At 40.0% G+C, this 22,460-nt stretch overlaps 1 protein-coding gene and 1 non-coding gene across 7 annotated transcripts in view; both read left to right on the forward strand.

Annotated features, from left to right (window-relative positions):
- The window catches only part of LOC138352916 (uncharacterized), a 230,529-nt gene that overhangs the window by 72,723 nt on the left and 135,346 nt on the right, over positions 1–22,460 (forward strand). The window lies entirely within an intron of this gene.
- Positions 16,645–16,717, forward strand: TRNAV-CAC (transfer RNA valine (anticodon CAC)). The gene has a single exon. It is a non-coding gene; the product is annotated as a tRNA-Val (tRNA).

Consider the following 22,460-nt stretch of genomic DNA (forward strand, 5'->3'; position numbering starts at 1 on the left):
GGAAGTCAGGACATTCAACAAGGATATGCACAACTGTAAGAGGGACAACGCAATTCGGACAATAAGGAGCAGGGCGGCGCTCCATTAAGTGACCGTGGGTTAAGCGGGTATGACCAACCTGCAGCCGTGCCAAAGCAGTTTCCCACCGCCGGTTACGGTGGCAGGAGGAAGGCCACGGGGACACACTACGTTTGAGAGTACGCAGCTTGTTACCAACCACAGAGGACCAATAACACTGCCAACGGGCAAGAATGGAAGAATGAAAAACAGGATAAAAGTCGGAATAAGGAATACCTTTACGGGAGATGGGACAAGAACAGAAAGCTTCCTTAGCGGAAGCATCCGCACGCTCATTGAAAGAAACACCAATATGGCTGGGAACCCAGCAAAACTCTACTGATTTAAATTTACTAGAAATAAGAAACAGCCAATGTTGAATCTCGATGACCACCGGATGGACAGGATTAAAGGACCCTAGAGCCATGAGGGCACTACGAGAATCAACTACAACCAGAAAGGAGGAATGAGAATGAGAAAGCAAGAGACGAAGATCATAGAGAATAGCATAAAGTTCTGCCGTAAAGACGCTAGCCTCCGAAGGGAGGCGACACATATAAGTACGGTCAGGAAAAACAACAGAGTAGCCCACACCGTCCGCAGACTTAGACCCATCAGTGAAGATGGAAATAGAGTGGGAGTGCGAAGAAAAGTGCTCAAGGAAGAGGCTTTTCAGAATCGTAGGAGGGGTAAAGGCTTTAGTAATACAAGTCAAGGACGTACAAAACTTGGGAAGGGGGACTCTCCACGGAGGTAAGGAAGGAACAATACGAGGAGAAACATTAGAAATATGAACAGAAAGAGAATCCTGTAAGCGAGATAACCGGACAGAAAGTGGGAGACAATGAAGAGGAACAGGAACACAAGGAGGAGGAAAAGTCAATGCACGACACTTGAAACAATCACTTGAAACAATCGAGGGATCCCACCTCCACCACGTTCCTCGTGGGAGGAAATGATGTTGGTCGAGTTAGGAGTGAGGAACTGATTCAGAGGTATAAAACAGCCATAGAATTAGTTAGGAGCAAGGGAGGAATCCCGATCATATGTGGCATTCTTCCAAGAAAGGGAGTGGGAAATGAATGGATGTCGAGGGCAATTGGTGTCAATTGCCGGCTGGAAAGATATTGCAAATCAAATGCAATATCTTTCATAGACAACTGGGAACACTTCTATGGAAGAAATGAAATGTATGCTCGTGATGGGGTGCATCTATCGAGAGCTGGGGTTGTTGCTGTTGCGAACTCGTTGGAAGAAGTGGTTAGAGGTGTTTGTTTGGGTTTAAACTGTTAGTAGGTAGAGGTATGGGAATTGATTTGGAGGAAGGAGGTAATAAAAGTATGTGTTTGTGGGAGAAAGGAATTTGCAAAATGATCAGGGAAAGAGAAGGGCCTCAAAATAACAATTCACTTAGGGTATATTACACTAACAGTAGAAGTCTAAGAAATCAAATTAACGGATTAAATGCTCTTGTCTGCACAGAAAAAATAGATATTATTGCACTTACCGAAACGTGGATGAATGTAGAAAATTAAGAACTATTAGCTGAATATCAAATAAATGGATTTAAACTATTTCACACAGATGAAAGATATTAGACGAGGAGGTGGAGTAGCCATATATGTTAGGGACAATTTGAAATGTAGTCTCAAAGAGGGAATCAAAACTGAGCCACACACAGAAACTATTTGGATAGAATTAAACGAAAAAGCTAATAATATTATAATAGGAGTTATATATAGGCCACCAAATTTAGACAGAATGGAAGCAAAGCATCTATGGGATGAAATATCTAGAGCATCTAGATCTAACATTATTTATGTCATGGGTGACTTTAATTTTAGTGGAATAAACTGGTTAAACAAAACAGGGAATAGGGAAGCAGAAGATATTCTAGAATTAATTGACGATTGCTTTCTTACTCAACACATTAAGGAACCAACACGGGAAAATAATATTTTAGATTTAGTGTTAACTAACAGGGAAACACAAATTAATGACATTGAAATAGGGAGTGAGCTAGGGAACAGTGATCACAAAGAAATCAGATTTAGCATAGAATGGAATAGACCTGTAGGAGAAAATTCTGTTAGAGTGCCAGATTTTCGAAAAGCTGATTTTAATAGCCTAAGAATTTTTTTGGGTCAAATTGATTGGAAAGCCTTGGGTATGGGGTGTGAACCGGTCTTGGAGCGAGACATGAACCCAGCGATAGGTGACTTAAATGGGGATTTCGATGTGGATTCAATATATAACTTATTTAAGAATATTCTAAACAAAACACAGGAACGTAGTATACCATACAAATTGAATAGATAGAATACTAATGACCCAAAGTGGATAACAAAGAATTTGAAGAACCTTATAGGTAAAAAGAGAGCTTGGTACAAAAGGATTAAAAATGGGGAGGTCACTTTAGAACAGGAATTCGTACAACTGGTTAGAAATGTTAAAAAATAGATAAGGAAAGCAAAAAGAAACTATGAAGTTCGCATAGCAGGGCAAGCAAAGACAAATCCTAAAGGGTTTTTTTCAGTTATATCGTACTAAGACTAGGGAAAGGATAGGTCCAATAAAAACTGAGACAGGTCAAATAACAGATAGTGATGAAGAGATGAGTAGTATTTTTAATAAATATTTTGTATCTGTATTTACTAAAGAGGAACTTAACAATATGCCTTCAGCCGAACAAGTCTATGTGGGTGGGGACGAGGACAGGTTGACGAGTTTAGCAGTTACCAGGGAGGATGTTCTTAAACAAATAGTAAAACTCAAACCAAACAAATCCCCAGGGCCGGATGAAGTGTTTGCTAGGGTACTTAAAGAATGCAAAGAGGAGCTTTCCGAGCCACTGTCTACCATATTTAATAAATCAATAGAGTCAGGCAGAGTGCCAGAGTCATGGAAGGTAGCTAATGTGGTACCAATTTTTAAGAAAGGAGATAGATCACTTGTGTCAAACTATCGGCCAATTAGCCTAACGTCTATTGTGGGAAAGTTACTTGAATCAATAATTGCAAATACAATTCGTCTCCATCTTGAAAAACATAAATTAATAATTGAGTCGCAACATGGTTTTATAAATGGCCATTCATGTTTAACAAATTTGTTATCTTTTTATTCTAGCATAGTTGAGGCAGTTGATAGTGGTAAGGATTGTGATGTTGTGTACCTTGACTTTAGCAAAGCTTTTGATACAGTGCCACATGAAAGACTGATTAAAAAGATAGAGTCTCATGGTATTGGGGGTGCTATATTAAGCTGGATTAGGGCATGGCTATACCAAAGGAAACAGAGTTAGTATAAATAGAATCAAGTCAGAGTGGGAAAATGTTGGAGTGCCTCAAGGCTCTGTCCTGGGACCTCTGTTGTTTATAATATATATAAATGATTTAGATTCATTTACATTTAGATTCACCTGGCTGGTTAGATTCATCCAGTCAGTCAGGTGCTGTCACAGTTTGAGGTTGTGTTAGCTGGAGCTCTGGAGTAACATTATTATTGCAATAATGGAAGGATTAGTAAATGATTTGGTGAGTTTGGTTGGAGCTCTGAGAGCAGAGATGGACTCCCTGCGGGAGGAGGTACGACGGCTGAGACTTCGAGAGGAAACGAAGGAGGAGACCAATGTTGACGAGATCTCATCGTGGAGAGTAGTGAAAGACAGGGGTCTTAAGAAGGCTTTGACAAGGCCGCCTACAGACGCCCTAAGGATGGCAAATTCATTTGCCTTGTTGGAGGACGAGTGCTGTAGTACGCCTGCAGCGAGGAAATCAGCGAGGAACGGCGGAGCGCAGGCCCCTCAGGCTGCTCAGAAAGTTAGGGCGGTACCGAAGCGAATTTTGGTTGTGGGAGATTCCCAGGTGAGGTATTTAGACAGAACGTTTTGTGTCAGAGATAGGGGGAACAGATTAAGGGTTTGCTATCCAGGAGCTGGAATTGGTGATATTGTTGAAAACATGAATGATATTATGACGGGAAATGGGAACAAACCCATTATTTGTATTAGTGCAGGGGGTAATGATGTTGGGCGAGTTAGGAGTGAGGAACTAATACAGAGATTTAGGACAGCCATTGAATTAGTTAGGAGCAAGGGAGGAATCATATGTGGCATTCTTCCAAGAAAGGGAGTGGGAAATGAATGGATGTCGAGGGCACTTGGTGTCAATTGCCGGCTGGAAAGATATTGCAAATCAAATGCAATATCTTTCATAGACAACTGGGAACGCTTCTATGGAAGAAATGAAATGTATGCTCATGATGGGGTGCATCTATCGAGGGCTGGGGTTGTTGCTGTTGCGAACTCGTTGGAACCAGTGGTTAGAGGTGTTTGTTTGGGTTTAAACTGTTAGTAGATAGTGGTATGGGAATTGATTTGAAGGAAGGAGGTAATAAAAGTATGTGTTCGTGGGAGAAAAGAATTGGCAAAATGATCAGGGAAAGAAAAGGGCCTCAAAATAACAATTCACTTAGGATATATTACACTAACAGTAGAAGTCTAAGAAATAAAATTAATGAATTAAATGCTTTTGTCTGCACAGAAAAAATAGATATTATTGCACTTACCGAAACGTGGATGAACGTAGAAAATAGAGAACTATTAGCTGAATATCAGATAAATGGATTTAAACAATTTCACACAGATAGATATATTAGACGAGGAGGGGGAGTAGCCATATATGTTAGGGACAATTTGAAATGTAGTCTCAAAGAGGGAATCAAAACTGAGCCACACACAGAAACTATTTGGATAGAATTAAACGAAAAAGCAAATAATATTATAATAGGAGTTATATATATGCCACCAAATTTAGACAGAATGGAAGCAAAGCATCTATGGTATGAAATATCTAGAGCATCTAGATCCAACAGTATTTATGTCATGGGTGACTTTAATTTTAGTGGAATAAACTGGGTGAACAAAACAGGGAATAGTGAAGCAGAAGATTTTCTAGAATTAATTGACGATTGCTTTCTTACTCAACACATTAAGGAACCAACTCGGGAAAATAATATTTTAGATTTAGTGTTAACTAACAGGGAAACACAAATTAATGACATCGAAATAGGGAGTGAGCTAGGGAACAGTGATCACAAAGTATTCAGATTTAGCATAGAATGGAATAGACCTGTAGGAGAAAATTCTGTTAGAGTGCCAGATTTTCGAAAAGCTGATTTTAATAGCCTAAGAAATTTTTTGGGTCAAATAGATTGGAAACTCTTGGGTATGAGGTGTGGGCCGGTCTTAGAGCGAGACATGAACCCAGCGATAGGTGACGTAAAAGGGGATTTCGATGTGGATTTAATATATAACTTATTTATGAATATTCTAATCAAAGCACAGGAACGTAGTATACCATACAAATTGAATAGGTCGAATACTAATGACCCAAAGTGGATAACAAATAATTTAAAGAACCTTATAGGTAAAAAGAGAGCTTGGTACAAAAGGATTAAGAATGGGGAAGTCAGGTTAGAACAGGAATTTATACAACTGGTTAGAAATGTTAAAAAAGAGATTAGGAAAGCAAAAAGAAAGTATGAAGTTCGCATAGCAGAGCAAGCAAAGTCAAATCCTAAAGGGTTTTTTCAGTCATATCGAACTAAGACTAGGGAAAGGATAGGTCCATTCAAATCTGAGACAGGTCAAATAACGGATAATGACAAGGAGATGAGTAGTATTTTTAACAAATATTTTATATCTGTATTTACTAAAGAAGAACTTAACAATATGCCTTCAGCCGAACAAGTCTATGTGGGTGGGGATGAGGACAGGTTGACGAGTTTAGCAGTTACCAGGGAGGATGTTCTTAAACAAATAGTAAAACTCAAACCAAGCAAATCCCCAGGGCCCGATGAAGTGTTTGCCAGGGTGCTTAAAGAATGCAAAGAGGAGCTTTCCGAGCCACTGTCTACCATATTTAATAAATCAATAGAGTCAGGCAGAGTGCCAGAGTCATGGAAGGTAGCTAATGTGGTACCTGTTTTTAAGAAAGGAGATAGATCACTTGCGTCTAACTATCGACCAATTAGCCTATCGTCTATTGTGGGAAAGTTACTCGAATCTATAATAGCAAATAAAATTCGTCTTCATCTTGAAAAACATAAATTAATAATTGAGTCGCAACATGGTTTTATAAATGGCCGTTCATGTTTAACAAATTTGTTATCTTTTTATTCTAGCATAGTTGAGGCAGTTGATAGTGGTAAGGATTATGATGTTGTGTACCTTGACTTTAGCAAAGCTTTTGATACAGTGCCACATGAAAGACTGATTAAAAAGATAGAGTCTCATGGTAATGGGGGTGCTATATTAAGCTGGATTAGGGCATGGCTATACCAAAGGAAACAGAGAGTTAGTATAAATGGAATCAAGTCAGAGTGGGAAAATGTTGTAAGTGGAGTGCCTCCAGGCTCTGTCCTGGGACCTCTGTTGTTTATAATATATATAAATGATTTAGATTCAGGTTTGAGTAGCAACATTTGCAAATTTGCCGATGATACGAAAATCGGTAGGGAAATTAATTCGAAGGAGGACTCACTATCACTTCAAGTTTATCTAGATAGGGTTTTGAAATGGTCAAAGTATTGGCAGATGCAGTTTAATGCTGATAAACGTATAGTTCTGAGGTTAGGTAATGATGATAGAGTTACAAGATACGAGCTAGATGGTGTTGAGATTGCGAAGTCGGATTGCGAAAGGGATCTGGGAGTTATGATTAGTAAGAATTTAAAACGAAAGGATCAATGCATAAATGTTCTTAATAAGGCAAATCGGACACTTGGATTTATTAATCGCAGCGTTAGTAACAAGACACCTGGTGTGGTTCTCAAGCTATATCTTGCTCTAGTTAGGCCCCATTTAGATTATGCAGTTCAGTTTTGGTCGCCATATTATAGAATGGATATAAATTCACTTGAACGTGTCCAGCGTAGGATGACTAAATTAATTCCCCAAATTAGAAATCTTTCATATGAAGAAAGATTAACAAAGCTTAAATTGCATTACCTTGAGGTTACCTTGAGGTGCTTTCTGGGGCTTAGCGTCCCCGCGACCCGGTCGTCGACCAGGCCTCCTGGTTGCTGGACTGATCAACCAGGCTGTTGGACGCGGCTGCTCGCAGCCTGACGTATGAGTCACAGCCTGGTTGATCAGGTATCCTTTGGAGGTGCATTCACTGGAAAGGCGAAGAGTTAGGGGTGACATGATACAGGTTTACAAGTGGATGAATGGACATAACAAAGGGGGATATTAATAGAGTATTAAATGTGTCAACACAAGACAGAACACGAAACAATGGGTATAAATTGGATAAGTTTAGATTTAGGAAAGACTTAGGTAAATACTGGTTCGGTAACAGGGTTGTTGATTTGTGGAACCAATTACCGCGTAACGTGGTGGAGGTGGGGTCCCTCCATTGTTTCAAGCGTGGGTTGGACATGTTTATGAATGGGATTGGGTGGTTATAGATAGGAGCTGCCTCGTATGGGCCAATAGGCCTACTGCAGTTACCTTGTTCTTATGTTCTTAACTTCAGATCTACAAGATCTTGTTGAAGTTCTCGGTGTACTAGCTGCTGCTTTTGCTCAGGGAGAAGAATTGTTGTTTAACGAGGGGGATGCACTTTCACTAATCCAATGTACCTTCTTATATATAAATAAATAAATAAATAAATAAATAAATAAATAAAATAAAAGTGAAAATAAAACACACTTGTCAGCTCTATGCCCAGTAGTGCATCCACTATGGGAGAGCTGTTTCCTTTTAAAAGTATAATCATGTGGCATTATGTTTAAAGAAACAATTCCAAGTACATTCTTTGATTGAAAAACATGAGGATAAATACAAGTGTTAATTGTAAATTACTAGTTATAAACAAAAATAAGAAACAGGAAAAATGAAATGTGGACCCAGACAAAAACATTGGAACGCTTAGGTGAAGAGGGGTGCGCGACCGCCTCCATATAAGCAGCACCAGCCGGTGATATCCAGCAGTCACGCAGGGTGCAGTCGCACCTCCACAGATCTCCAGTATCATCTATTGATACTGGTAATTGCTCAGAAAGGCCTCCACTTACGGGCTATTCATGCCCGTGCCACCTTTTAGGTGGCTTAATCTTCGTCATTCATTAATCTTCGTCGATATCCAGCACGAGCATTAAGGGAAAACCTTGACACAAACTGCACCTATCATAAAGAAGAAGCACCACCATTGACCGCAAAGTGCTCACATCAAGTCTAACTCTAAGAAACAACACTCAAGCCTTGACGCTTCTCCCAACATCCGGGGGAGAAAACCTTCACACAAACTGCACCTGTCATAAAGAAGATGAAGACTCACCAATGTCCACAGTGTCCGAAGGTATTCACCCGTCCTTCATATGTGAAGCGTCACATGTTAGTGTATTCAGGTGAGAAACCTCATGAGTGTCCTGAGTGTGGGAAGCGATTCAATCATGTTGGAAATATGAAGTCTCACATGTTAGTGCATTCAGGTGAGAAACCTCATGAGTGTCCAGAGTGTGAGAAGAAATTCAGTCGTCTTGGAGATATGAAGTCTCACATGTTAGTGCATTCAGGTGAGAAACCTCATGAGTGTCCAGAGTGTGAGAAGAAATTCCGTCGTCTTGGAGATATGAAGTCTCACATGTTAATGCATTCAGGTGAGAAACCTCATGAGTGTCCTGAGTGTGGGAAGAGATTCAGTCGTCTTCACCATATGAAGAAGCACAGGATGGTGCATGGGGATGAGAAACCTTTTCAATGTGCTGAGTGTGGTAAAAAATTTAGTTTTCGCGAAACTATAATACAGCACATGTTAGTGCATTCAGGTGAGAAACCTCGTGAGTGTCCAGAGTGTGAGAAGAGATTCAGTCGTCTTGCAGATATGAAGACTCACACGTTAGTGCATTCAGGTGATAAACCTCACAAATGTCCAGTGTGTGGGAAGAGATTCAATCACCGTGGAAATATGAAGAGGCACAAGATGATACATGCAGATGATAGACTAAACACTTGGAAGTGTGGAAGATAAGATAGTGGTAAGACACTCGTAAGACCTGGCGTTCCGCGAGCGCTATGTCATGGGTTCGTATCCTGGCCGGGGAGTATTTACTGGGCGCAATTCCTTAACTGTACAATACAATACAATACAATTTTATTTAGGTAAGGTACATACATACAATAAATATTTACAAGGATTGTTTGACTTATAGGTAGAGCTAGTATATACAATGCCTAAAGCCACTATTACGCAAAGCGTTTCGGGCATGATAAACTTAAATGACAAGCTTAATACTAATTGAGCATAATGAGTAGAATGAAAACATAGATGAAAAAGCAGCACAAATACAATTATGTCGACAAACAGCGCTCTTTAAAGAAAAAAAAACAGACATTCGTTGACAATAGAAGGGTAAGGTAGGTTACAGGGAATTTATTAGGTATAGCTTCGCTTTTAACTTAAACTGGTTGAGAGAGGTACAGTCTTTAACATGGTTGGGAAGGTCATTCCACATTCTGGGCCCCTTGATTTGTAGAGCATTTCTAGTTTGATTAAGTCGTACTCTAGGAATATCAAAACTGTATTTATTTCTGGTGTGATGCTCATGGGTTCTGATACAACCTTCTATGAAGCTTTTGAGATCAGGATTGGCATTATAGTTTAGCGTTTTATATATGTATAATACACATGAGAGAATGTGCAGTGACTTAATGTCTAACATATTCAGAGATTTAAGTAGGGGTACCGAGTGATGTCTGGGGCCAGAATTGGATATTGTCCTAATAGCAGCTTTGTGTTGAGTAATTAGAGGACGTAAGTGATTTTGGGTAGTAGAGCCCCAAGCACAAATACCATAGTTGAGATATGGATAGATAAGGGAGTAATAGAGAGTCACCAGGGCAGGGCGTGGTACATAATATCTGATCTTAGAAAGAATGCCCACAGTTTTTGAAACTTTTTTTGATATGTTTAGAATGTGTCCCTGGAAACTAAGCTTGTGGTCAATGAGAATGCCAAGGAATTTGCCATCTAATTTGTTACAAATTTGGGTATTGTTTATTTTGAGATTTATTTGATTAGAGGATTTATTGCCAAACAGAATATAAAAGGTTTTGTCAATGTTAAGGGTGAGTTTGTTGGCAGTTAGCCACAGATGGACTTTATTTAGCTCAGTATTTACTGTGGCATTTAGAGCAAGGGGATCAGGACTGGAGTAAATGAAGGTTGTGTCGTCAGCAAATAGAATTGGTTTGAGGTGTTGGGAGGCATTTGGAAGGCATTTGGAAGGTCATTAATGTAGATGAGAAAGAGGAGAGGGCCAAGTATGCTGCCCTGGGGAACACCAATGTTGATGGGTAGGGTGGGAGAAATTGTATTATTCACAGAAACATACTGGAGCCTGTCAGTAAGGTAGGATTTGAGGTATTGTTGGGAGTGTCCTCTGACTCCATAATGATGTAATTTAAGAAGAAGGTTTTGGTGGTTGACAGTGTCAAAAGCTTTACGCAGGTCCACAAACAACCCAACAGAGAACTCATTTTTATCAAGAGCTGTATGAATCGAGTTAGGCATACTAATAAGTGCATCGTTAGTGCTTTTTTTGGGTCTGAAGCCATATTGGCAAGGGCTAAGTATATTGAGTTTGGCTAGATATGAGTATATTGAGTTTGGCTAGATATGAGTAGCCTCTGTTTAACGCAACAGTAAAATGTGTACTTGGATGAAAAAACGATTCTTCACGGCGGGGATCGTATTCCAGGGACCTGGAATATCGACCCAAGACGATACAGCTTCGACACAGAACAGGCAGCAGAACCTATTTATGAGTTCTACTCCTGATTATAAATATTTCACCAAAGAGTATATTGAAGGCTGATTGGCATTTATAGCTGTCAGTCAAGTTAATATGAAATTTAAATTTATATTATTTTAGACATTTATCACTCTAAATTTATCAGAAATTTATTACTCTAGCCAAACTTTCTCAGTTAGGCTACCGTGGTGCAGTGGTAAGACACTCGCCTGGCGTTCCGCGAGCACTTTGTCATGGGTTCATATCCTGGCCAGAGAGGATTTACTTGGCGCAAATCCTTAACTGATTCTTCGTGGTGGGGATCGGATTCCAGGGACCTGGCCCGAAACGCTACGCATATTAGTGGTTGTACAAGAATGTAACAAGTCTTGTATATATCTCAAAAAAAAAGTCATGCTGTAATTATCTGGGAATAATATTTTACCCGATTTACCTGAGGGGTGCTAACTCGAGTTGCCTCGATGAGAACAGGAAGTCGTCGGCTTGTTGAAGGTTCCCTTCCCCTTCCCAGTTTGCCTTCATGATTTTTTTCCAGGTATATTTTGAAATTCAGCACAGTTTTGGCAGTTATGGCTTCGGTGGGTCAGCAGTTCCATCCATCAATAACCCTTTGAGTGAAAAGTGACCTCAAAAGCTTCATTGACAAGTTACGTTACAAGCTTCGTTGTAACAGAACCCATGAGCACCACACCAGAAACAAATAGTTTTGATATTCCTAGAGTACGACTTAATCAAACTAGAAATGCTCTACAAATCAAGGGACCCAGAATGTGGAATGACCTTCCCAATCATGTCAAAGACTGTACCTCTCTCAACCAGTTTAAGATAAAAACTAAGCACTACCTAATAAATTCCCTGTAACCTACCTTACCCCTATATTGTCAACCTATGTCTGTTTTTTTAAAAAACGCTGTTTGTCGACCTAATTGTATTTGTGCTGCCTTTTCTGCCATGTTCCCCCCTTTTTTTTATTTTAATTGTTCTCAACACATTTTATACTTTAACCTCAATTAGTATTAAGTTTTAGTCTTTAATGTTTTTCCTGCCCGAAACGCTTTGCGTAATAGTGGCTTTAGGCATTGCATGTACTAGCTCTATCTATAAATTTTTGTAAAACCTCTTGTATGTATGTACCTTACCTGAATAAACATTTATTTATTTATTGTTTATTTATTTTATTTAAAAAGCCTGATTCAAAGTTAATTAGCCTGATTGGCAATTATATTATCCTGACTGTCAATTTATATAAAAAAAATATATCAAAGAGATATTTATTTATGTTGTGGTGCTTGTGGGTTCTATTACGTCTATCAATGGAGAGTTTCAGATCAGGGTTGGCATTTAGGAACAAGGTTTTGTACTTGTAAATAGCACAAGAGAATGTGTAGAGTGAGTGTATATGTAGCATGTTCAGGGATTTAAACAGTGAGGCTGTGTGCTGTTTGAAGATAGTTTTATTGTTCTGATAGCAGATTTTTATTGGGTGATTATGGGCTTGAGGTAATTTACAGTGGATGAATGAGCCCCATGCATAGATACTGTATGTTGAGATACCACCCCTAATTTACAAAAAAGCCTCTAGATTTTTAGCTCCAGCCATTGCATTGCTCTACAACAAATTATTTGAACTCTAAGCCTTTCCTGATATTTTGAGAAAACAAGCAAGAGTAACTTTAGTCCATAAAAGCAGCAATCTCACTGAAGTCAACAATTTTAGACCAATATCAATTCTGCCTATTTTGTCTAAAATATTTTAAAGAGTTAATTTATGCACAGCCTTACTCCTATTTATACTTAGTTCTTGCCATAATGGCTTCAGGCCCAATAAAGGACCAATCATGCCCGGTTAGTATGATTAATTTCATTTATGCAGCTCTTGGAAAAATTGAGTACCTTATTAATTTATTTGTTGACCTACATAAGACGTTTTGACACTGTAAACACATTAACTTTCTTAAATTGCAACATTACGGAGTAAGAGGTCACTCCCTCCAATACCTACAATCTTACCTCAGTGACAGGCTTCAGTATGTCTCTGTGAATGATTCCAATTTTCCCACTCTACCCATTAACACTGGTGTCTCACCGGGCAGTATTCTTCACCCTCTCGTCTTTTTCATCTCTCGCTCCCTTTCCAGCCTGTTGCCATCGGGAGGGGGCTTGGTTGGCGGATGCTAGAGTGTGATGCTCCATGGGACAGTGTCCTCTGTCCTTTTGAAGCCTTATGCTCCTGCTGCCTTCTTCACTAATTGTGCTGAATGCTTTTTCCTACTAAGTTTAATTTTTCCTTCCCCATTCTCCTTTTTAAATGCTATTTCCCATCGACTTTTTGATATTCTTGATCATTCTTTTAGATGTCGTCTTCTGTTTTGACACTGGGTGTTAGGTGAGGCACAGTCTCTCGCCCATAAAACTGTGGTACCCGAAATTGTTGAGCAAAGGACACTTTTATTGTCACTCTTTTCTTTCGTTGCTGAGCCCAATCTTGATGGACTGATGGTTCTTAAAGTGGTGATTGCAGGGCATATATCCACTATGCACCCCTGGGGGCGCCCATGCCTTATTGGGTGTCCTATCCTCTAATTGTGGCGCCATGGTGGGTATGGGGGCTTGTTTGTTGATTATGAAATGATTACCTGTTCATTTACATGCTGATATCTTACCCTTATTTTTAACTTCTCAGATGTGGGGTGAGAGACCAGACCCTCGAGTCGGATTGTGAAGGAAAGCCGGGCCCTGTAGCCCCCTGCTACTTTGGTCCCAGACCAAGCAGCTCCGGATTTTCCCTGCTTGATGGTGTTTTGGGAGTTCTTCTAGTCCCCGAGACCAGGCTTGACTTAAGAGAGCTTGGTCTACCAGTCCCGACTATCTCTGCTCCCCTTCTACCTCTGTGGCAGGGTTGACCCCCAAGCCCCCAGTGATGACCACCTCATCACATGGAGTGGCTTCATCTCTCATTGTAACAACTGCGCCTTTTACCCCCCGCCTCTTACTGGGGGTGCTCGGTGCCGTCCTCTCCACAGTCACACTTGCACAATTCCTTCCGGTTCTAATACCTTCCAAGCTTTGTTTGGTCCTGCTACATGGACTAAGTATTTTAATCTCGGTCATGTTAATTCTACTCGTCCTGATGATTTATTCATCCATAAACACCTAGTTGATACCTGGTTGATGGGGTTCTGGGAGTTCTACTCCCCTAGCCCGGCCCGAGGCCAGGCTTGACTTGTGAGAGTTTGGTCCACTAAGCTGTTGCTTGCAGCAGCCCTCAGGCCCACATACCCACCGCAGCCAGGTTGGTCCGGCACTCCTTGGAGGAAACTACTTTCCTCTTGAAGATGTCCACGGTTGTTCCGGCAATATTTTTTATGCTCGCTGGGAGGGTGTTGAACAACCGTGGACTTCTGATGTTTATATAGTTCTCTCTAATTGTGCCTATGGCACCCCTGCTCTTCACTGGTTGTACTCTGCATTTTCTTCCATATCGTTCACTCCAGTTTGTTGTTATTTTACTGTGCAGATTTGGGACCTGGCCCTCCAGTATTTTCCCACTTGTATATTTTTTTATATTTCTCTCATCGTCTTTCTAGCTAGTACATTCGGAGAGCTTTGAGACGATCCCAATAATTTAGATGCTTTATCTCGTTTATGTATCCCGTATGTTCTCTGTACTCCCTCTATTTCAGCAATCTCTTCTGCTCTAAATGGGGAAGTGAGTACTGAGCAGTACTCAAGATGGGACAGCACAAGTGATTTGAAGAGTACAACCATTGTGATGGGATCCCTGGATTTGAAAGTTCTCGTAATCCATCCTATCGTTTTTCTGGCTGCTGCAATATATGCTTCATTATGCTCCCTAAAATTTAGGTCGTCAGACATCATTATTCCCAAATCCTTTACATGTTTCTTTCCTACTATGGGCAAATTTGATTGTGTTTTGTACCCTGTATTATGTTTAAGGTTCTCACTTTTACCGTATCTGAGTACCTGGAATTTATTGCTGTTAAACATCATGTTATTTTCTGTTGCCCAGTCGAAAACTTTATTAATATCTACTTGTAGTTTTTCAATATCTTCAGCAGAGGTAATTTTCATGCTGATTTTTATGTCATCTGCAAAGGATGATACGAAGCTGTGCTTTGTATTTGAGTTTATATCTGATATGAGAATATGGAAAGGCAGTGGTGCAAGGACTGTACCTTGAGGTACTGAGCTTTTAACTGCTCTTGGACTCAATTCTATATGGTTGACTGTTATTCTCTGTGTTCTGTTCGACAGAAAAGTGAGTATGCAGCGTCCTACTTTTCCAGGTATTCCCATTGACCTCATTTTGTGTGCTATCACTTCATGGTCACATTTATCGAATGCCTTTGCAAAATCTGTGTATACCACATCTGCATTCTGTTTTTCTTCTAATGCCTCAGTGCTTTTGTCGTAATGGTCAAGTAACTGAGAGGCATGATCTTCCTGCTCTAAATCCATGTTGGCCTGGATTGTGGAGGTCATTGGTCTCCATGAAACTAGTGACCTGACTCCTGATCACTCAAATACAGTACTTTCATTATGTGGGACGTTAGTGCAACTAGTCTATAATTCTTTGCCAATGCATTGCTACCTGCCTTGTGTGGAGGGGCTATGTCTGCTGTTTTAAGAGCATCTGGTATCTCCCCCGTGTCCAAGCTCTTCCTCCACACTATACAGAGTGCCTTCCTCCTGCTCGCTCCCGATCTCTGAAACCCTATTAATACTTCCTTTTGCTACCTCCCGCTCTCTGAAGCCTTAAGGGGGTCTAATCACGGGAAATAAAAAAAATTTCCGATTTTTTTGAAAATTTAATCATGGAATGGTTATAGAAGGGGCTGCAACTGGTCCAAGTTTCAGCATCACACCCTAAATAGAAATGGAGAAAAAAAAATACAGAACGTATTATGCAACGAATTTTCAACATTTTCAAAAAATTTCAGGGAACACATGTCAACTAAAATCATTTTTATAACACTCAGATATCACATTAGCATGTAATAAAGGATTTCAAATAGGGGTTTTAGCCAAAAAGCGTTTAGTGCAAGTGCCTACTAGTGCCCATTGTAGTGCCACCTTGAGGACCAACAATTCGGACCAATTACAATGGGTTAGTATGTTTTAGTGTTATAATTGGATATTTTGTAATAAATAATTGTAATATATATGTGCAGGCATATATATATATATATATAATATATATCTATATATTATATATATAATATATATATATATATTTGCATTTTTTTTTTCCCCCATTTTTTTTTCCGCTTGTTATCAGGGGATATGCATGGAACTTACACACCATGCTGAACGGATGCCTATCTGCACTTGTACCGTACTTGTAGTCAATCGTGAACCCATTGTTGGTGTTACGACGTATATTGAATTTTGTAACTCGCTTATCAAGACTAACTTGCTTAGCTAAATGAATTGTGGGGTTCAGTCCCTGAGCCCATTATGTGCCTCCGTAACCCTTTCCACTACCGCCCACAAGATGGGTATGGGGTGCATAATAAGTGAACTAAACCAAACTAAACCTCTCATGTTATCGTGACGTCACACACGCCGTACACACATAAAACAGGATTTTCTCTCTAGTTTCGTTATTAAACCTTGTTTAATTTATATAATTACTATAATTATATAATTAGTGTTTTGATCAAATTATATCGCTGAAGAAAGCTATGTGCATCTTCGGTAGCAATTAACCGGATTTGGTCCATATAATAACAGGTCACTATACTTCAGGTTTCCGTAGTGTAGTGGTTATCACGTGCGCCTCACACGCGCAAGGTCCCCGGTTCGATCCCGGGCGGAAACATTTGACTTTTTAAATGTTTGTTTTCATAACCCATTGAAATAAACTCAAAGACCTAAAATTAATAACAAAGTATATTGACAATATTTATTAAATCATAAAACTTATACCATTTTGTAATATGTTAATACTACATTATAGTAATTATTAATATTGAGAGTCATATAACTATGTATTGTGGAGCAGTGTCGCAGTGGAAGCGTGCTGGACCCATAATCCAACTAGAGGTCCGTAGATCGAAACTACGCTCTGCTACAGTCTAATTTTTTCCTACCATAACAAACCAAAAGAAATGTTTTTATCTTTAATAAATACAATCCATCCTCCTGTACATTTTGTAACTATGTAGAGCATCGTACATATAAATTATATATTGACGTAATGGACAATTACATAGTAGAACTTGGTACTATTCACCTTATAGTCCGGAAAAAATATAGCTAAAATCAAACATATATATTCCTAGGCCTAGTATAACATATATATGTACTATATTTGGCCTCAGTTAGCATGTATTAGGCCTTGGATGGAAAATTACGTTTGGTTTTATGAGAAACAAATACAAAGGTTCGGGCCAACCTTGCCCGAAACGCTTGGCGTAATAGTGACTTTAGACATTGTATGTACAAGCTCTATCTATAAATCCAACATGTTTGTATCTCACCTTGTATTATGTACTTTACCTGAATAAACATTTGATTTGACAAAACCTTTGCCGGTTTATCCAAATTCACTAAAACCAAATTCTACTGTCCAATTGTTCATTACATCAATATATGCACGATGGAGGATGGATGTGTTGCTTATAAGCACTGCTATTGATATATCATAAGCTCCTACATAGATTTTGTAATGAAGTAAGGGCGAAGAGGTAGAACGGCTTATTGACAGCTCGGGTGCATGGGGGGAATTGTGTAGAATCCTGGTTTGTGTCTCGGAGAGGCTGCAGGATCCAAGTAAGGTCAGAAGAACTTCAATTCTTGAAGTTGATTTTCTTTTACCATGCGACATGGTTGCAATTCTTTTACCACGTCGTAGCTCAGTCGATTAAGGCAGCATCTAAGATCCTCTCGGACGTAGGTTCGAACCCTCGTCACGGCCCATGTGGATTTCTCCTACATAGATGTTATTACTGCATGATTGTCTTAGGTTTGCTCTTAATATAAATGCCGATATTTCTTAAAGTATTACAATTCGGCCGACACCGACTAGGCTGTGACGCTCCCCTACCCAACTTCTTATTACTTAACGACTTCTTATTCTTAACGACTTCTTATTACAGGTTGTAGAGTTCCTCCAATATATAGTTTTGTGTTAACTAATACTATTACATATATATTATTACCTATATCTTCTAGTCGTAGTAGTAGCAGACATTCATCAGTCTCAGGAGACTATGGAGTTGTGCTCTGGTTGTCGGTCTGGAGTGGCCTCTCCAGCGCACAAAGCCAGGGTAGGTTGATACGGGGGAGAAGCTGTCAACCATGCAGCAGGTCCGCCCTCTCCACGGCGCCGAAAGTCTCCAATGGAAAGGCAAACGCCAATACGATTGGTTCCAGCGCCGTCGCAGGAACTGTGAGCTCCGGAGGTGACCTGGAAGCTGGTGAAGGGACTCATAACCCGGAGACCGCCGTGGTCGGGGCCGGAAAAGAACCACCCCAGCAAGTGCAAGAACGACCCCAGCCTCCTGAAGCAGAGCCTGGGGCTGCTAGAGCCCAAGGAGGAGGACTTCAGAGTCCCGCACCTGCGGGTTCCACGCGTAGTTCAATAACTAACTGATAAACATAACTTTAATATTGATTCATTAACTAAGTTCAGTAACTAACTGATAAACCTTAAAGAACTGGTGAGAACAACTGTGTACACTTCAGTTTGCTGACATTTATTACATCTGTGCTGCTTATAAAATACGTTTGTGTTCGATCCCCGATGGTCCCAGTGCTTGGGCACCGTTACTCCACTCCGTCCTCTCGCTTCTTGCAGGGTCCGCGTTCGATCCCCGCTGGTCCAAGTGGCAGCTTTCCATTCCTTCACTTCGTCCTTATATATCCCAGATGATCTTAATATCCCTTCCAAGTGCTGTATAATCATACTGGCCTAGTACTTTCACCTCATAATTACCTTACCTTACCTTGCTTCCTCAGAGACTTTTCCTTCCTGATTTTGTCTTCTCACGCCTCAGTTGTCAGTTGATGATGTATGATGAAGTGGATGAATGTATGACTGTTGAGTTCTTCATTAAGCAGGAAGAGTCGTGGCCAGACTGGGAGGTCGGACCCGGTGTTCACGCGGTCACCAGTTGGACCCGGTGTTCACGCGGTCACCAGTTGGACCCGGTGTTCACGCTGTCACCAGTTGGACCCGGTGTTCACGCTGTCACCAGTTGGACCCGGTGTTCACGAGGTCACCAGTTGGACCCGGTGTTCACGCGGTCACCAGTTGGACCCGGTGTTCACGCGGTCACCAGTTGGACCCGGTGTTCACGCGGTCACCAGTTGGACCCGGTGTTCACGCGGTCACCAGTTGGACCCGGTGTTCACGCGGTCACCAGTTGGACCCGGTGTTCACGCGGTCACCAGTTGGACCCGGTGTTCACGCGGTCACCAGTTGGACCCGGTGTTCACGCTGTCCGACCCCGTGAACACCGGGGTGTTCAGGGTGTTAACACCGGGGTGTTCAGGGTGTTAACACCGGGGTGTTAACACCGGGGTGTTCAGGGTGTTAACACTGGGGTGTTCAGGGTGTTAACACCGGGGTGTTCAGGGTGTTAACACCGGGGTGTTCAGGGTGTTAACACCGGGGTGTTCAGGGTGTTAACACCGGGGTGTTCAGGGTGTTAACACCGGGGTGTTCAGGGTGTTAACACCGGGGTATTCGGGGTGTTAACACCTGGGTGTTCGGGGTGTTAACACCGGGGTGTTCAGGGGGTTAACACCGGGGTGTTCAGGGTGTTAACACCGGGGTGTTCAGGGTGTTAACACCGGGGTGTTCAGGGTGTTAACACCGGGGTGTTCAGGGTGTTAACACCGGGGTGTTCAGGGTGTTAACACCGGGGTGTTCAGGGTGTTAACACCGGGGTGTTCAGGGTGTTAACACCAGGGTGTTCAGGGTGTTAACACCGGGGTGTTCAGGGTGTTAACACCAGGGTGTTCAGGGTGTTAACACCGGGGTGTTCAGGGTGTTAACACCGGGGTGTTCAGGATGTTAACACCAGGGTGTTCGGGATGTTAACACCGGGGTGTTCGGGGTGTTAACTGCCGAGAGTTCGAACTCTCGGTTTAGTCTTCCTTTTTTCCATATATTGGCTACAAAATACTTTAGTGTTAGTTCAATAATATTTGTCATCTATTTAATCATATTTTATATTTTCAATCACGTTTTATATAACGATTCTTGCAACTTTCACATATTATAATATATATTATTATTATAATATTATAAAACAGTAATAATATGTTGTGAGTGTTGCAATACAACAATAACATTGTGAGTGTTGCAATACAACAATAACATTGTGAGTGTTGCAATACAACAATAACATTGTGAGTGTTGCAATACAACAATAACATTGTGAGTGTTGCAATACAACAATAACATTGTGAGTGTTGCAATACAACAATAACATTGTGAGTGTTGCAATACAACAATAACATTGTGAGTGTTGCAATACAACAATAACATTGTGAGTGTTGCAATACAACAATAACATTGTGAGTGTTGCAATACAACAATAACATTGTGAGTGTTGCAATACAACAATAACATTGTGAGTGTTGCAATACAACAATAACATTGTGAGTGTTGCAATACAACAATAACATTGTGAGTGTTGCAATACAACAATAACATTGTGAGTGTTGCAATACAACAATAACATTGTGAGTGTTGCAATACAACAATAACATTGTGAGTGTTGCAATACAACAATAACATTGTGAGTGTTGCAATACAACAATAACATTGTGAGTGTTGCAATACAACAATAACATTGTGAGTGTTGCAATACAACAATAACATTGTGAGTGTTGCAATACAACAATAACATTGTGAGTGTTGCAATACAACAATAACATTGTGAGTGTTGCAATACAACAATAACATTGTGAGTGTTGCAATACAACAATAACATTGTGAGTGTTGCAATACAACAATAACATTGTGAGTGTTGCAATACAACAATAACATTGTGAGTGTTGCAATACAACAATAACATTGTGAGTGTTGCAATACAACAATAACATTGTGAGTGTTGCAATACAACAATAACATTGTGAGTGTTGCAATACAACAATAACATTGTGAGTGTTGCAATACAACAATAACATTGTGAGTGTTGCAATACAACAATAACATTGTGAGTGTTGCAATACAACAATAACATTGTGAGTGTTGCAATACAACAATAACATTGTGAGTGTTGCAATACAACAATAACATTGTGAGTGTTGCAATACAACAATAACATTGTGAGTGTTGCAATACAACAATAACATTGTGAGTGTTGCAATACAACAATAACATTGTGAGTGTTGCAATACAACAATAACATTGTGAGTGTTGCAATACAACAATAACATTGTGAGTGTTGCAATACAACAATAACATTGTGAGTGTTGCAATACAACAATAACATTGTGAGTGTTGCAATACAACAATAACATTGTGAGTGTTGCAATACAACAATAACATTGTGAGTGTTGCAATACAACAATAACATTGTGAGTGTTGCAATACAACAATAACATTGTGAGTGTTGCAATACAACAATAACAGTGTGAGTGTTGCAATACAACAATAACATTGTGAGTGTTGCAATACAACAATAACATTGTGAGTGTTGCAATACAACAATAACAGTGTGAGTGTTGCAATACAACAATAACATTGTGAGTGTTGCAATACAACAATAACAGTGTGAGTGTTGCAATACAACAATAACATTGTGAGTGTTGCAATAGCAAAAATAACATTGTGAGTGTTGCAATACAACAATAACATTGTGAGTGTTGCAAAACAACAATAACATTGTGAGTGTTGCAATACAACAATAACATTGTGAGTGTTGCAATACAACAATAACATTGTGTTGCAAAACATAAATAACTTGTTGCCTACATTGCAACTAAGAAATAATGTATAGCAAGTATTTCAGGACAGAAATAACGTGTTGTGAGTTTTGCATCACAGAAAAATATGATGCAATACTCACTCACAACACGGTAATTATGTTACAATAAATTATTCCATACTGGTGCAACACTCACAACACGTTATTCTTGTGTTACAACGTTGTGACACCTATAACATGTTATTACTGTATTGCAGTACTCACAATACATTATTCTGGGTTATAACTCTCAAAATACGTTATTTTCTTTGTTGCAAAACAATTTTTTTTATTTCTGCAGTTGAACAATCACAATATTTTATTTCTGTGTTGCATCACTCACAACACGTTATTTATATTTTGCAACACTCACAATTTGATATTTGTGTTGCAACACTCACAACACTTCATTCCTGTGTTGCAACACTCACTACACTTCATTCCTGTGTTGCAACACTCACAACACTTCATTCCTGTGTTGCAACACTCACAACACTTCATTCCTGTGATGTAATACTCACAACACTTCATTCCTGTGTTGCAACACTCACAACACTTCATTCCTGTGATGTAACACTCATAACACGGTATTCCTTTACACTGCAACACTCACATATGCCTTCGTGTTATATCTGTGTA

This window comes from Procambarus clarkii, chromosome 55 (genome assembly GCF_040958095.1).
Source record: "Procambarus clarkii isolate CNS0578487 chromosome 55, FALCON_Pclarkii_2.0, whole genome shotgun sequence".
In the NCBI taxonomy this organism is placed as follows: Eukaryota; Metazoa; Arthropoda; class Malacostraca; order Decapoda; family Cambaridae; genus Procambarus; species Procambarus clarkii.